The sequence below is a fragment of the Cyprinodon tularosa genome, unplaced genomic scaffold (assembly GCF_016077235.1).
Source record: "Cyprinodon tularosa strain WSP-4 unplaced genomic scaffold, ASM1607723v1 ctg250, whole genome shotgun sequence".
In the NCBI taxonomy this organism is placed as follows: domain Eukaryota; kingdom Metazoa; phylum Chordata; class Actinopteri; order Cyprinodontiformes; family Cyprinodontidae; genus Cyprinodon; species Cyprinodon tularosa.
In genome coordinates this window covers 1,078,027-1,095,736 of record NW_024038929.1, presented here as the reverse complement: position 1 = coordinate 1,095,736, position 17,710 = coordinate 1,078,027, and the positions used below count along the sequence as shown (strand labels likewise).

Below are 17,710 nucleotides of genomic sequence, written 5' to 3'. Positions count from 1 at the left end.
CGCAAAGCTATTGATAGAGGCTCAATTACAATGGCGAAAGGTAGAGGAGACAAAGGGCACCCCTGTCTCGTACCTCGTGACAGTGGAAAGTAGTCAGAGGAAACATTATTTGTGTAAACACTGGCTTGGGGTGAATTGTATAACAATCGAATCCATGAAATAAACCGGTCTCTAAAACCAAACTTATGTAAGACAGCAAAAAGATAACTCCACTCCACACGATCAAAAGCTTTCTCAGCATCAAGGGAGATAACTACTTCTGGACTAATGGTGGAGTGTTGGGATAGAATCACATTCAAAAGTGTACGGATATTAAAAAATAACTGCCGACCTTTAATAAAACCATTCTGTTCTTCTGAAATAATAGAAGGAAGAATCTTCTCAAGGCGTTTTGCTAGAATTTTAGCCAAGATTTTAACGTCTAAATTAAGAAGTGAAATAGGCCTATATGAGGAGCAAGATGTAGGGTCTTTATCCTTCTTTAGAAGAACGGTGATCAGTGCTTGAGACAATGTTGGGGGTAATGACCCACATTCCAAAGATTCATTAAACATTGAAAGAAGTAACGGAGCTAGTTTGTCAGAAAAGGTTTTAAAAAACTCGACCGAGAAACCATCCGGACCCGGAGCCTTACCATTGTGCATAGTTTTAATTGCGTGTTCAATTTCATCTAATTTAAGGGGTGCATCTAATTGTTCAGCCATGACAGGGTCGACAGTAGGCAATGTTAAATCCTTTAGAAAAGAAGCCAATACAGATGCATCAGCAATGGATTCAGATTCATATAAAGAGGAATAATACTGTTTAAACACTTTGTTCACTTCCTTTGAGTCAGAGACCAAATTGTCAGCCGTGTCCCTAATTTGGGATATTAATCTAGAAGAGGTTTGACGCTTCAACTGATGTGCTAAGAGCCTGCCTGGCTTATCACCATGTTCATAATAAGTTGCACGTGAACGAAGAAGGAGGCGCTCGGCTTCGACTGTAGAAAGCAAGTCAAATTCGGTTTGCAAATTTAGTCGTTTTTTATGCAAATCAGGAGTTGGATTAATTACAATTTGTCTGTCTATGTCAGAAATTTGTGTTGTCAAATTATAAAGTCTAGCTTTACGAACTTTATTAGAATGAGCAGAAAAAGAAATTATTTGCCCACGCAAATATGCTTTAAGAGATTCCCACAGCAACGACCTTGTGACAATGTCACTATCATTAAAAAATAAATATTCTTCAATTTTTGTTTTGATAAAGGCAACAAATGTTTCATCAGAGAGCAGCAGAGGGTTAAACCTCCAGGGCGAGGAAAAAGAAGATTGGGCAGTGAGTTTGATATCAACACTAAGTGGTGCATGATCAGAGATGACAATTGGATGATATTCAGATGACAATACTTTTGGAATAAGGGAACCATCCACAAAAAAATAATCAATACGTGAAAAAGATTGATGTACCTGAGAAAAAAAAGAATAGGCTCTGGTAGTGGGATTAGAAAATCTCCAAGGATCTAAAAAGCCGTTCTGAAATAGACTTAGACATAGAAGATTGTGTCAGGGAACGGGGATTTGAGCGGTCTAAGACAGGGTCAATAACACAGTTTAGGTCACCAGCAAATATCAAAAGGTGAGTGTCAAGAGAAGGGAGGCTGCTTAACAGTTTATCTGCAAAAACTGGGTTGTCAAAATTAGGAGCATATACATTGACTAACAAGACAGGGATGTTATAAATGTTGCCTACAACAATCAAATATCTCCCATTTTTGTCGAAGTCATGTAGAAGTCATTTAGAATGTTTTTAGAGCATAAACAGTAGTGTATAGGATTTCCTGAAAGCGCGCACATGCGCGCTCACGACGCTACGGAAGCCGGCAGACCAAACCAGCGCATTCAGCTCGGCAAAGAACTCATGCTCTTCCTCAACACTGAAGTCCTCAGACATTTTTCTTTCGTTGTTTCTTTCTTTGCACAGGTAAACAGCACATTTCTTCTTCTACGCTTGCATTATTGGCAGAGCAGACGCTGAATGCGCACTTTCATCTGGTTTGGTCTGCCGGCTTCCGTAGCGTCGTGAGCGTGCATGTGCGCGCTTTCAGGAAATCCTATACACTACTGTTTATGCTCTAAAAACATTCTAAATGACTTTGTTTCGAGTAAATTCTGGACGCTACCCACTCAGGACACTTGGAATACATTGGACGAGCAGTATGGAGGAATATTGACACGTTTTTTGTGGACTTTTATGGACCTTTCTGTCTCGGGCGCCATAGACCTCCATTATTTGAATGTCAGCAGACAGCAAGAAGCCTCCCAGATCTCCAGATGCATTTGAGATATCAAAAAAGTACTCCAGGGTGTTGTTCAGCATGGGGGTGAGTAGAAAATGAAGGCTAATCATGTTTTGGGTGTACTATTCCTTTAATTAACAAATCTCTGCAGGAGCTGTACTCGATGCGACCTACGCCATGTTCAGCCAAGCCGGAAGTCCCAATTACATAATTTTATCGTGGTCACAACAGACTATGGCAAGCTCAGGGGCGGATTTACCTTTAGGCAAAACTAGGCAGTTGCCTAGGGCCCCGAGTTCCTGGGGGCCCCATAAAACTTATTTTACATATATGGTTAATACAGTTATTACTTATTTGTCACATTAGCTATGTTTAGGTAAAAATCCTTTCGTTATAATGCCATTAGAATGTTTATAATATTAAATGTGTCACAGGGCCCCCCCCCTTCAATGATCACCACATTGGATCAGTCCATTTGCTGCACATGTTCAGAAAAGGTCCAACTAGACAGCAGCAAACCATTGGAAAACAGGAAGAAGCAATCAACTAAGTGAAATTGGGCTTAGTGTGGGACAAAAGGTAGAACAAATAAATAATATTAAAATTTATGTATCTGTATATTGGGTCTGTTTTGTGTTGGGTTCTCAATTCCAAATTTCCTAAATCCGCCTGTGGGCAAGTTGGTTTGATATGTCATAGTTTTACAGAACATTCCCTTTCAAACAAAATTACATTCTTCACATCTAGACTAAATATTCTGGATGTCTAGAAATTAATTCCAGATCTACATATTCCTATTGTTAGTGTTCAGCATTCGAATTATTTTGACTATGAAACGGATTTCAGATATCATAAATACATATCGAGTCAAGCTAATAAATGTCAGGACGTCTACTTAAAATGCATAAACATTTCTAGCTATATAAAACTTAATTTTTACCAGTACAATTTTTATTTTCTGAAATTCAGTTTCTGCTCCAAAAATGTAAATATCTTATTATGGTTCAGTTTAGGATGATTCAGTTGTGACTTTAGGCTAGATTAATTTAGTTTGTTAAACCTGCTTCATGAAATGGACCCCTGATGCTGTTTATATGGCATTTTGATATTTGTTCACACCATGATTTAGGGTTATTTTAGTCATTTCATTTACTTTTGTATTTTTTTTTTTTGTTATTTTGTGAGCTTTAAGTATTATTTTTCATTTGCACTTACCTTCTGTCTTTTCTGTTGGAATTTAAATTTTTTTTGTTTCAATTTGTACTTGAACCATTTGGCGTTTTTGTCAGGATTAGTGGATTGTTATTGAGGACCCAGAGACAGAGATGATTTCTTGCTAAATTTAATGAGCCGATCGACAAGAAATTCAGGAACCAAAAGCTAGGAGACTCTGGGGGGGAAATAAACTAAAGGAATGAATCAACGAAGATAATCAAGCAATGACAAACCGCACAGAATATGGGAAATAAAACGGGGTAATCAGCTGATAGGGAGAAGGTGTGGATAGAAGTAACTAGAAGGGAGCTAGGGGAAAGGAGACTGGAACAGGGGGGCAACAGAGAGTAACTCAGACATACAACACTGCTTAAATATAATTAGAAACCAACTAGAATAACACAGAATGACATGAATCAAATGTGTTACTGAAAAACTCAAAAAGAAAACTTAAACAAAACCAAAAAGTCTAGAAAGGGCAGAATCATGACAGTTTAGGTTTTTTTCTAAGCTCCTAATATGATTTTTGTGGTTTTACCATATTTTCTCATGTTGATGTTAGTTATATCTTTTCTCTGCTCAGAGTTTTTTCTTCAGTCTCTTTTCTCTACTGTATCCCAGTTTATTTCATGGTGTCATTTGTTAAATATTTCTGTCAGTTTTGCTCTAGTTATCTTATGATTTATTGTTTCTTTTTTTGTCCAAACACATTCAGCCACTGCATTTTCCGTTTATCTTTTTGGTTTTCTTTTGCCACTAATTATCCTTGTCAGTTTACCTGAGATCAGCCTTTGTTTTGCTCACGTCAAAACCACTTAAATGTCAGTTTTCTGCTCCCGTGCATTTTTTTTTCTAAAGAAGCTCCCGCCATGCTGTTTTGCTACACCAGTCTTTAGACCACATCCTTTTTTAGTTTTTTTTTTTGTACTTTAACTTTATTAATTACTTTTCAATGCACCGTTCTGCCTCTATTTGCCTGTCATCCTATGGATCCATCCAGGCTCAGGCTGATGTCCTGCACCTTTAAGATTAGAAGAACTTGACTGCATGTTGAGGAGTTTGATTTAGCCATTTGATTGAGGCGTGTTGGAACGGTGACATAACTAAATGTTGCAGGATACCAGCCCTCTGGGATTTCAGTTTAATATCTCTCTCCTTGGCTGTTTTAACCTTCCCCTTTCATGCTGAAAGTCCCAAATGACAGAAATAAAGGTGAACTATGTGAGTCCTTAACATGTTTCATACATGTTTCATTAATGTAAACTGCCCTTCTGCCCGTTCATATTTCTAACTATAGCCATACAGTTACACCCTGAGTGGAAATGCTTTCGGCCTTAGGCAGGATATGAGTCTAGGAGATATATATATATATATATATATATATGAGAAAATAAAAAGATTAGGCCTGCAGTTGCCAAAGCCTGACCAATAACCATCATTCTGTTCCTGGTAAATGCTCTAACAAACATCTCCTGGTTACTTTGGCCCTTCTCCCCCAGTCTAGACAAGCGTTAACACTTCTTTTCTTTCAGCTGTTGTAACAGAATCAAAATGCTTCATTTTGGCCCCTAAGACCCATGCAGCAAATGTATAAAAATTTTAAATGTTATTTTGATGCACCATAGAGTGTCTAGTAACTCTGTATATAAAGGTGATTTTAATATGGTGATTTTTTCTTTTTTTTTTATCTCTAACTCGTAGTTTCACATGATTTTCAAATTTAACTTCAATGTAGTATGGATGACAATTATAACGAAATACATACTTAGAAGTGGTGAAAGAATTGGCTTTTCACTACCTGATGCAGTTATATGGAGTTTTGTTTTGGTCGCTGTAGCCGCAGGAAATCCCGCTTCACAAAGATAGGATGTTATAGATAGGATGCGTCTTGAACTGAATAAACCTGTGTCAAGAGGCACAGATGCAACGAATTGGGAGAGAATACCGCCAATTTTTATATTTTTCAAAATAAAACATCACTCAGATTCTGATCGTCGATAAATTATATATGTATATATTAGGGGTGGAACGGTTCACAAAATCCACGGTTCGGTTCGATTCACAGTTTCGTGGTCACGGTTTTCGGTTCGGTTCGGTATATGTTGATTGTTACACCGAAATCCCATAAAAATGTATGAAATTAATGAAAAAATCCCCCAAAAAATAATGGATTGCAATTATTTTAAATGATTCGCGGAAACCCTGGATCATTTCCGCATGTTTTGCTGCTTTGAATTTAATCATCTGGCGCATGCTCTCTACCATCTCCAAGGAACTCAGAGCGGAGCGGACGGGAGCTTCTTCTTCTTCTTGTTTACTACTGGTGGTTGGCTTTGGTCGCAGTACCGCCACCTTCTGCTCTGGAGTGGAAACAATTTGCCTATGAGAAAAAGGAGCAGCGCATGAACTGAACGAAACACACGCGAATCGAACCGAGACAGTGGAACCGAACGGTTCGGACGGTTTTCATAAATCGTCCCATCCCTAATATATATGTACATATATATATATACTTTTTTCTGTGCGGCCCGGTACCAAATGACCCACGGACTGGTACCGGTCCGCAGCCCGGTGGTTGGGGACCGCTGCTGTAGAGGAGTCTCAGATGAAGATCTGGACATAGGATAAGTCTGTGTCAGTCTCAAACTTAGTTAGCTACAAACTAATTATTGTTGTAAAACAGCTGCAGTCCTTGAAAGGTGCTCGGTTTAAGGTGTTATCTGGTGTTTGGTGTAAATGGTGTTATTTATTTGATTGAGGGGTATTATAGTGAATAAAAAAGCTTACATATAAATTAGGAATAGATGTTGAATGTTATTGATAGTGTTGCACCGATACCAGTATCAGGCGGGGCCCTGATCCAGCCCTAAAATGGTGGTATCGGTATCGGCGAGTACCATCAAATAGGCACTGATACCATTTTGAGAGCCAAATGTTTATTCAACTATTGTCACCCATTCCAGGTCGGCAATAAAAAGTCCTAAAGGATTCACTTTGTTTTAGTCTTTTTCCTGCTTCACAAAGGTAGGCAGCAGCTTGACAAAGCCATGATGGCAATTATTTTACATCCAACACTGCAAAAAATGTAATCTAAATAAGTAGTTTTTTCTTAAAATAAGTTATTTTTTTCTTGAATTGAGGAGGTAAGTGAGACACTTTGCCAATGGAACAAGAAAATTTACACTTAAAATAAGAAAAAATAACTGCATTGTCTTATTTCAAATGCATATTATCTAATTATCTTGTTCTAAGAGTAAAAATACTCATTCCATTGCCAAAGGATCTTATTTACCTGCTCAAATTAAGAGTAAATTCCCTTAATTTAGGAATTTTTGTACGTATTTCTAGATCGTTTTTGCAGTGAAGTACACACATCAGTTTCAAACAGATGGTATCGATATCGGCCAGGTATCGGCACCAAAAAATGGCATCGACACTAGCTATTGGTAGAGGGAAATGAAGACTTTTATTCATGTTTAGCCATATGACCTCTGATTCAGGCTCTGGAAGTTCTGTTTCTTCTTCTCTAATATCAGAAAGTGTTTTATTTCACGTCACCCATTTTTATCCACAATTGCTGTCACAAAACATAAAATATCAGCAAAGTTTAGCACTGCAGCTGCAGCTCCCATGTTACTTAGAAAATAAATAATAAATCAAAAGCGGCTTTGAAGGCAGAAGCGATTGTGCCTGTGATTCACAGGTCAATGAAAGGAAATGTAAAATCTGAGGGAAAACCCTGACTTCCTTCAACACCAACCTCCACGTAATGATTGTTTTTGTAAAAAAAAAAAAAAAAACTGGCAGTGGGAGCCACTTGATACGCTCTTTCAGCTTTTTGTATTCACAAAGCACTTTGTGTGTATATGGCTCATATTGAATTCATGAGGCAGTCAAACAGGGAAACGAAGCACCTTTCTGTGATTCACTTTCAGATGAAAAAACGAGACAGAGACAGTTAGGCCTCTCTATTTATGCTTCCCGGGAATCCAAAGAGCTCACGGTTTGCATGTTATCTTTCTTATAGGTCTCCTTAACCTTCTGGAAGGCTTATTGACTCCCACTAACCTTGCAGGGTGCTGCTGGAGGACAAGAGATTATGAGCGTGCTCAGTGTATGGAAAAAGGCCCGCGTGCAGGTTTTTCCGCCCCCATCCTGCCCCTGCCAAGCAGCGCCGCTACCAACGCTTTGCTCGACCTTTGCCTTCTGATCTCAGTTTCCATGGTGAAGCTCACAGTCTTGTGAATTCAGGTCCATCAGACATGCTTATGCTAACTGTAGAGCAGTGTGGCTCCACTGTACTGCGTGCAGGTATGGCAGGGGACTACAGAGATGCTTAAGATGGAGTTTAAAAGGGAACGAGGAGGAAAATTCTGCGTTTTGTTAATTGCAGGGGGAGATTACAAGTCTTAATACGGTCTCCGATGATAAACAGCAGCCCTCAGTGGATGCTCACGCCTGAACAACTTGAGGTTTTCATCCTCATCTGACCACCTCTAGGAGTTTGAATGCTGAGCGTATGCTGAACACATCACCACCTGATGCAGCTGCTAATTTACCCACTTCCCCTCCCCCATCCCAACCCCGTTCTCCCGCAGAAATCCCTCTCAGCGCTGCAGTCAGAGCCGCAGGATGTTTCAGCGTCCAGACTGCAAATGAAGCGCGCATGCGCCGGGATTGACGGCGCAAATTGATCACAATAATTAAAATAGCCTTTATAAATAAATAACTTGCAATTATCAGGGCAAGGCTTTTAAAGTTTAAATCTTCTGGCAAAGATAAAGTAAAGAAGATCCTGCAATTTATGGAAGTAAAGCATAAAATCCAGCAAGATCAGTAATATGTCAATTAATTATCTGCCACATTCCCATGTAAATATCTGTCTTTGGAGGATGTGTTTTTTAACACCCCTAGTTCTCTCATTTTTATTCCAAATACAATTTATAATTTGAATCACAGGGCTATTTTTATCTATATGGTTCAGTATTTTCTCAAGCAGCAACTTTAACTGCTATACTTTCCTGTCTTAAAAGGCAGAACTCTTCTAGTCTAAAAAAAACTCATTTGTTGAAATGGGGGGCCTATTGTTTGAACCCCTTAGGGGCTTTAAAAACAAAAATGTCTTTTTTTGCACTTTATGAAACAAAGTAGCCTATATTTTGTGGATGTACAGCTACATTTCTCATGTAAGTTTGCGTAGTTTTTACACAAACATTTATTTTTCATATTGCACCAGGACAGTTAATGAGCAACCTGTACTTGTGTGCTTGTTTGTTATGTCTAAAATGTTTATTTTGGAATAAAGAGGTTAGTATAAAAAATATTTTTTGTAAATTAGGTAATAAATGTTTTTAAGAATGCATTTATTAACCAATACATGAGTTTGATATTAGACAAGCCATATATCTACGAAATGCACGATAATTAAATTTCCAATTAAAAATTAGGTATACATTTAAAATGGTCAGTGTCAGTTAAAAAATAAATGTATTTATGATAAATAAATAGTGAAATAATTATATATACATTATCACAGGGCTGAGGCTCTGATCCTTTTTGGGGCCACAGGGTGGAAAGTTCTGGAAAGCTGATGTAACGGAGCCTGTTTAAGAAATGATTTATTTGATACAGGATTGACAGCCTTTTCCACCAGTTTTTTTCCCACTAAGTTATTAGACAGTCTTTATCACAGGGCTTTTATTGTGAAAGGTAAGCAGCCAACAGCAGACTGGGCTGAATTCTGTTTTCTGCTACCAGTGTCTTAATCTGAAATCACAGTAGAAAAGAAAATATGATTCCAAGGAAGTTTATGAAGCTGCTTCAAGAAAACATTGAACAAACTTTAAAGCTGATGTTTGGTTAATAGCTTCTGTTACATCAGCATGAAGGCAGCAGCTGATCCATTAGAGATCGGAGACAATAAGAGGGTCTGTTCTGGAAGGTTTGGAAGATTGTGACAGATTGAAATCCAGCTGATTTTAGTATCTAAAGAGAGATCTAGTTTATTCCTATATTTTTGTCCTCATGAGCAGGATGTAAAAGCAAGGACAGTCATTTTTAAAGATGCGGTAAATGATGTTTGGAATGAAGTTAGCCTTATTAGGACAAATCAGCAACAGAGAATAAAAGACGCTGCTCTCACATTTTTTAGCATTCATTCTCACAGACTGTTTCAGTAATTGTCTCTTTTCAATAAGAGGAAGAAATTCTCATTTTCAGCATAACTTTCTACTTTTGTCTGTTTGAGAAATAAATCACAGGGTAAATTGGAACATATTACAAAAGTAAAATCAATTTTAGAGCTTTTATGTTTGCAATGGAACAAAAATACAACAGTTTATATCGTATAGGGAATTATATCCATCCATTGATCCATCCATCCAACCATCCATTGATCCATCCAACCAACCAACCATCCATCCATCAATCCACCCATCCATCCATCCGTTGATTCATCCGACCATCATCCTTCCAACCAACCATCCATTGATCCATCCAACCAACCAACCACCCATCCATCCATCCGTTGATTCATCCGACCATCATCCTTCCAACCAACCATCCATTGATCCATCCAACCAACCAACCATCCATCCATCCATCTGTTGATCCATCCAACCATCATTCATCCATTCAACCATCCATCCTTCCAATGATCCATCCGTCTATTCAACCATCCATCCATTCATCCGTTGATCCATCCACCCTAACCCCTAAATCCCTTTATAGAGTGGGGACTTTATAGCGGACTTTATAGTGAACTCAGTTAACTGACCGTTTCGACGGATGATCACTACTTTCGACGGATTCACGTGACCCGGCTGGTCACGTGAATCCTCCTCCCCTCACGCTGCCTGTGCCATCTTTGTTATTTGTTGCCACCACAAGAAATCCCATGATGCTTTATGAGGAGAGCTCCCGCAATGCATTCTGGGATACATTTGCTCGTCTAGTGAACATGGATGATCACTACTTTTCAAGGTGCATGGTGGGAAATTTCAAGTCCAGTTTCTGACACTCATCTAAAATGGCATAATCACTATATAGTGCCCTATATAGGGATTATGGCGGACAGTGGGACACAGCATATGTCATGTATTTGTCCTGTCCAGCCACTGACTCAGGTGTGTCCAATCTGGACACGTTAATTTACTCTGCAGATTGACCTCACTTGGTTCTGTGCCTGGGCAGAACAAATACATGACATAGAGATGACTTGATGGCTCCACATCTCTCACCTTTGATAACAGCTGACTGCTTGTGCAAGATTCCTACATCAAGTCTGTTAAAATTGTTTGTACTTGAGAGAAGATTAAAAATAAAAGGATGTGACATAAATGCATCAATGTATCCTAGATCTCATGTACAAACAATTTAAGTATAAATTTGTTTGTATGAACTCTTCTTGCGTGAGGCCCATTAAGGATGCTATCCACCATGAGGATGGTTACATAGGGCAGGCTTGACCCTCCCAAAAAGCATCACCTGATTTGATTTACGTTTTTCCATGTAATTTTGGGGGATTTTGGCATGAATGGTAACAGGTCATTTAGCTTTGGTAAATAAATAATGCACATAAATTAACACTCAAGACATTTTAATCCATCTTGGCTCAAGATAACTTTTAGATAATATTCTAGTTCACCCAGCTGCACCTGTCTGTAGTTAAGCATAATGAAGCAAGTTTTAAAAAAAATCCCTTTTTATTAAAGCTGGAGTTTGAGATAAGTTAGATTCCTGTCAGGGTCCACTATAAGATGAAATTCGGCGGCTGGCAATGCATCAACCAGAGGGCGTCGTATTGCTTCGCCGGCACTCAGTTATTCCCACCCGTTCACTATTGAATCCAAAGAATGAGTTTGTGCTTTTGGTGGTGGGTTCAAAACAAGACAGAGCTGTCGAAACACTGAGAGCCATCCCTCATGTCTGACTGTAGTGGATAAAGGGCAGCAAGGCTCTTAAAGAAACCATTAGCATTTAGATTTGAGACTCTTCCCCTGCAGAGCAGTGGGGAGTGGCTGCGTCACACCTCAGTCTTCTGTGCTTTGAGTGGGCCCGAGTGGCAGCTCCGTGGGCCTGATCAGTCTTTCAATATGCCTAAATTGCTTTGGATGACCCGCTCGTAAAGAGACAGGATTGGCCATACTGATTCTCCTCCAATCAATAGCAGATGCTATCATGGCTCATCAACAAAGAGCTGTTTTAATGGAGGTCAGGCCATGGAAGATCTAATTCATTTTAATTTGTAAATTGTGGCATGACAAAATTCTAATCAAGGCGCTTTCCCTATCAGATATGCAGTCTTCTGAGTCTTTTGCTCCGTCTCTTGCTCTCCTTCTCCTCTTCTTCACCTCATTTGCATTCATGAGAGTCTGTGTGTATCCACTCAGGACGGGGAAGCATGAATGTATACATGACATATATTAAATATCAGTCAGCACTGACTATCACACGCTTTTTTAGGGCTGAGTGTTTCCTTTTCAAGGTGCATGGTCTTCTGGCCAAGACGAGTTTTTCCTTCCAAACAAACCACTGCATGTGTTTCACCTCATTAAGTAAAGATTGAAAAGATGACAGATATGACATGTGCAATTTCTAATCTTAATTAATTCACTGTCTTCTGTCATAGACAGGCTGGGCAGCTCTGCCATCTTAAAAAAATCCGTTCTTTTTTTTTTTCTCTGGGTTGTTGTCTGAAACCACCCTCTGCCGTTTGCCCAGATTAGCTGAAGAGGTGAGCCTTTTCCATCTCCCCCTTCCATTTCGGCTAAATTTGTCTCAGCCACAGTAATATGCACCGGGGGACTTTTCCTCCCCTCCCCACCGTGAGCAGAAATGCGATTGGAATGGGATGCGACCGGCTGCCGTGATTGCGTGTGGATGAACCATTCTGGCCTCACTACCCTTGGTGCATGAGCGAGGCCACGCGATGCCGGGGAGGAGACGAGGGCACGTCCGCGGTCTGCCGTGGCTGTGACAAACCCAATCAGCGCTGGAGATCGGCACGCCATTATAGATGGATTAGACTTCCTCTCCACGCAGATTGTAGAAAATGGGCCCCAAAAATTGCCGGCATACGCGAGAAATAGGCCGCAGTCATTACAGCAATGTTTAAGTCAAGGATAGGGCTGGTTTAGTGGGGAAAAATAAAGCTCCTGTGTGCTTTGGAGCAGCCTTGATAAGGTCCAGATTCACAGGTTTGTTTAGGAAGGATCGGGCTGAAACCGTCTCCTCAAGGTCTGTTGTTTTCTCCCTGTTGGTTGTAACACAGAAATCCATGAGTGAATTATGGAGAATAATTATTGATGAGAGCCAAGGGCATTATGCTGGACTGAGAAGAGACGCTTCAGAAGCGAGCATCCCCCCCCCTGCCTTCCGTCTTCACTCTCCAGTGTCCCCATTGACTTATCAGGGTCTATTTTTAGTTGCACATGGAACAGTAAGGGATTTGTGGGAATTAACAATGATTCATGCGAAGCTAGTATTGTAAAACTAAGAGGCTTGATTAACGCTTGAGGAATTCACTGTGTAAACTCCCCAATTATTTAGAACATCTCTCACAATGCATAAACACAGATGCTTGTTGAGAAGGCCAATATCTTTCATCATAAAAACCAGGAGAAGGTTCTGACTCCACTGCCTTCACGGCCGAGTTGATTCTGGAAGAAAGTCCCAAATTTTAGTGATCTAACTGCTAATGTTTAGCCTCTCCTGTCAATTACCCTAACCTGATAATTAGGATTTTTTATCATGTCTATTTTCTAGCACGTCTCATCTAAACGTGTGGCCTGCATTTCAATTTAGTTATGTGTTAGGATTTTATACTGAAAGGAAGGGTACACCAGAAAGTTTTCTGAAAGACCCTGAAAATGTATTTTATTGCATCAACTTTTTTTTGCCATAACTATATTTTTGTTTTGCATTAGTGTTGGGCAGTGATGTTGGGCAGCAGTGTTGGGCAGCAGTGTTGGGCAGCAGTGTTGGGCAGTGGTGTTAGGCAGTAGTGTGGGCAGTAGTTTCGGGCAGTGGTGTTGGGCAGTGATGTTGTGCATTAGTGTTGGGCATTAGTGTTGGGCAATGGTGCTGGGCAGTGGTGTTGGGCAGTAGTGTATGTTATATATTGAAATAGAATATGCTCAGGGTGCAACATTGGGCAGTAGTTTGGGCAGTGGTGCTGGGCAGTGGTGTTGGGCAGTAGTGTTAGGCAGTGGTGTTGGACAGTAGTGTTAGGCAGTGGTGTTGGACAGTAGTTTGGGCAGTGATGTTGTGCATTAGTGTTGGGCAATGGTGTTGTGCAGTACTTTTGGGCAGTGGTATTAAACTGATTTCAGATAATAAAGTAAAAAATCTTGGTGTTATTTTTGATCAGGACCTGTCATTTAAATCCCATATCAAAGAGGTTTCTAGAATTTCCTTCTTTCATCTGAGGAACATTGCAAAAATTAGAAATATCCTGTCCAGGGGTGATGCTGAGAAACTAGTCCATGCATTTGTTACTTCAAGGCTGGACTATTGTAATTCTTTACTATCAGGAAGTCCACAAACTGTAGTTAAAAGCCTTCAGCTGATCCAAAATGCTGCAGCCAGAGTTCTAATGAAAATGAAAAAGAGAGATCATATCTCTCCTATCCTGGCTTCTCTTCATTGGCTTCCTGTTAAATCAAGAATAGAATTTAAAATCCTCCTTCTCACATATAAAGCCTTAAATGGCCAAGCTCCATCTTATATCAGAGATCTGATTGTTCCTTATGTTCCTAACAGAGCACTTCGCTCTCAATCTGCAGGTTTACTAGTGGTTCCTAGAATTTCTAAAAGTAGAATGGGAGGCAGATCTTTTAGTTATCAGGCTCCTCTCCTGTGGAACCAACTACCAGTTTTAGTCCGTGAGGCAGACACCCTGTCTACTTTTAAGGCTAGGCTTAAAACTTTCATTTTTGATAAAGCTTATAGTTAGGGTGGCTCAGGTTATCCTGAGCTATCTCTATAGTTATGCTGCTATAGGCTTAGACTTTTGGAGGACATAGGGACCCCCATTTCATCATTCTGCTTCATTCTCTCTCTGTTCTCCTATTCTGCAGAATCTGTTAGTTCAATCTCTAACCTTCTGCTCTCTCTGCTTTTCCTCAGAGTAGCTTTGCCTCGTCTGTTCCTGTTTGGCTGTGACGTCATCCTGGAAAAAAACATCAGCTGTGCTGCTTCTATCAACACCCTTGTTAATAGATGTTGGAGATCGGCCTGTTTTCCAGTGTGGTCCTGTTTCTCTGGCCGTGACTGAGTGGATGTGCTCTCTTCGTCCTCTGGCATGGGAGCTGCCTTGGAGCTCGTCTGCCTGGCTGTGTGTTTCCTGGACGGGGCCGCCTTTTACAGCTGCTTTTTGTATCTCTGCTTCTGTCTCCTTGAACCCCAGTCGGCCTCGGCAGATGGCCGCTCCCACTGAGCCTGGTTCTGCTGGAGGTTTCTTCCTGTTAAAAGGGAGTTTTTCCTCTCCACTGTCGCTACAAGCATGCTTAGTGTGGGGGATTGTATTTGAGTCAATGAGTCAATGCAATCAACTGGTTTTCCTTAGATAGAAAACTTTGTATCAATTTGACTGTATGATCTGGTTGAACTGTAAAGTGCCTTGAGATGACATGTGTTGTGAATTTGGCGCTATATAAATAAACTGAATTGAATTGAATTGAATTGGTGCTGGGCAGTGGTGTTGGGCATTAGTGTTAGGCAGTGGTATTGGACAGTAGTTTGGGCAGTGGTGCTGGGCAGTGGTGTTGGGCAGTAGTGTTAGGCAGTGGTATTGGACAATAGTTTGGGCAGTGGTGTTGGGCAGTGATGTTGTGCATTAGTGTTGAGCAGTAGTGTTGGGCAGTAGTTTGGGCAGTAGTGTAAGGCATTAGTGTTGGGCAGTGATGTTGGGCATTTGTGTTGGGCAGCAGTGTTGGGCAGTGGTGTTAGGCAGTAGTGTGGGCAGTAGTTTCGGGCAGTGGTGTTGGGCAGTGATGTTATGCATTAGTGTTGGGCAGTAGTGTTGGGCAATGGTGTTGGGCAGTAGTGTAAGGCAGTAGTTTGGGCAGTAGTGTAAGGCATTAGTGTTGGGCAGTGGTGTTGGGCAGTATTTTATGCAGTAGTGTTGGGCAGAAGTGTTCGGCAGTGGTGCTTGGCACTAGTTTATGCAGAAGTGTTGGACAGAAGTATTTGGGAGTGGTGTTGGGCAGTGTTTTATGTAGTAGTGTTGGGCAGTGGTGCTGGACAGTGGTGTGGGAAGTGGTGTTAGGCTGTGGTGTTGAGTAGTGATGTTGGGCAGTAGTGTTGTTCAGTAGTGTTGGGCAGTAGTGTTGGGCAGAAGTATTTGGGAGTGGTGTTGGGCAGTAGTTTATGTAGTAGTGTTGGGCAGTGGTACTGGACAGTGGTGTGGGCATTAGTGTTGGATAGTGGTGTTGGGCAGTGGTGTTGGGTAGTGGTGTTGGGCATTAGTGTTGGGCATTAGTGTTGGATAGTGGTGTTGTGCAGTGGTGTTGGGTAGTGGTGTTGGGTACCAGAATTTGCTATGTATCTGTTGGGTTGGTGGTCCAAGCCTTGGCTCTGCCTTTAGATGTTATTACACAAATGAACCAACATTTTGGTGACTCATTTGTATTTGTTCTCCTTTTCCCATTATACATTGGTTAAAAAACAATACCATATAAGATCAACCAATGTTTTGATTGTGTTAACTAATCTGATTGGGCTGTAATCCAGATGAGTGATTGAACACAGAGTTAAAAATGTAAGTTCACTCCAGTGTTTTCAGACTTGAATTTGTGAAACACGTGTCGGCTCCTTAAAAAGAGTGCTTTGAATTTTATGGTTTTAGCGTGACAAGATGAGAAAATATTAAAATTCTTCTAGGTCTTCTTTACAATTTTATCTCAGCTCATTTAGTTCCAGTTTTGGCACAAAGCAGAGAACATGTATAAATGCTCACATGACTGCTGATCGAACACATAACCGCACCTTTTAGTGCTATAAGCAGAACAATAATCCCTGGAATAATCAGAAGTGCTTTGAAGAAATATATTGTTAAGGTGTTTAGCTCAGTGAAAATATTCATCCAATATAAATGTAGATTCCAACTTGAGCCACATACTTGAACCTGTCGGAGTAATGGGAGGGAGAACTGACAGCCTGAAATTCTGTATTAACAGAAAATGATTTCACATCCAACTGCTGACATTAGAAGCTAAAGATTGTTTATCATTTATTCAAAGCTGTTGAAAAGAAATCACCCGAAAACCTCGAATAGGTGCACTGTAGATTTCAAAAAGCCATTAAAAATGTAGAGTGTGTAACAAATATAGCTTTTTGTTTGCAAAAAATCAGTTTTTACTTTAATGGATACACAAAAATTTTCTTTCTGTCATGATTTGTCCACATTAACATCTAAAGAGAAGCACCATCTCCTGATCAGACCCTGTAATTCACTGAAAGGGTGGAGTCAGAGTAAAGACATATGCACACCCAGGGGAAGGCCAGTGGCTGGAAGTTGGAGGGGATATTGCTGGGAATTGCAGGGATGTGGGCTGCAATTCGGCCGGGGTTTGACTGGGAAGGGTTGTTTTAAATGCCTGCTACTGTATCAGCTGCTTTGATTCTTTGGAAAAAGTCTTAAAATCAAGCAACTGTAAGCTTCTTTCAGCTGCTTTCAGAGAGATTTCTCATGCTTTGGGTAATCTATTTCTGAATAAATAAATTTCACAGTAGACACGGCTAGCTATTTCTTCTCTTTATCTAAGTTGTAAACGATAATATTGTTTTAAGATCTTTTTAATATGATTTAATGGAATGGCGATTTCCTGCCAAAGATAAACACACTTTATTTTCAACAGAACACTTAACACTGGAACTGGTTAACAAAATAAAACAAGAAATAAAAATCAAATGGACTCTCAGTCTCTGTTAACTAAAAATACACTTGAATAAAACCTAAATAAAAGATAAAACCACAGTGGAAATAAAACCTACATTCAACCAAAAGAGTACAGATAACGGCCAGGTCGCATTCATCCGACCTGAACACCATTGATACCTGACAGTGGTCACTCTTCTGCTTCTTGCTATGCAGAAGTGGCAAGAAAAACAACAAGAATGGTGGATGATGATGCGGAGAGCAGTATTTATGTTTAACCATCTTGGAAAGATTGTGTTTTTAAGGTTGGGAAAGATCGCTAGATGTTCTCCAGAACG

The 17,710-nt window shown here is 40.2% G+C and overlaps 1 long non-coding RNA gene across 1 annotated transcript in view; it reads left to right on the top strand.

Annotated features, from left to right (window-relative positions):
- LOC119785572 overlaps window positions 1-17,710 on the top strand; it is a 268,891-nt gene that overhangs the window by 38,139 nt on the left and 213,042 nt on the right. The window lies entirely within an intron of this gene.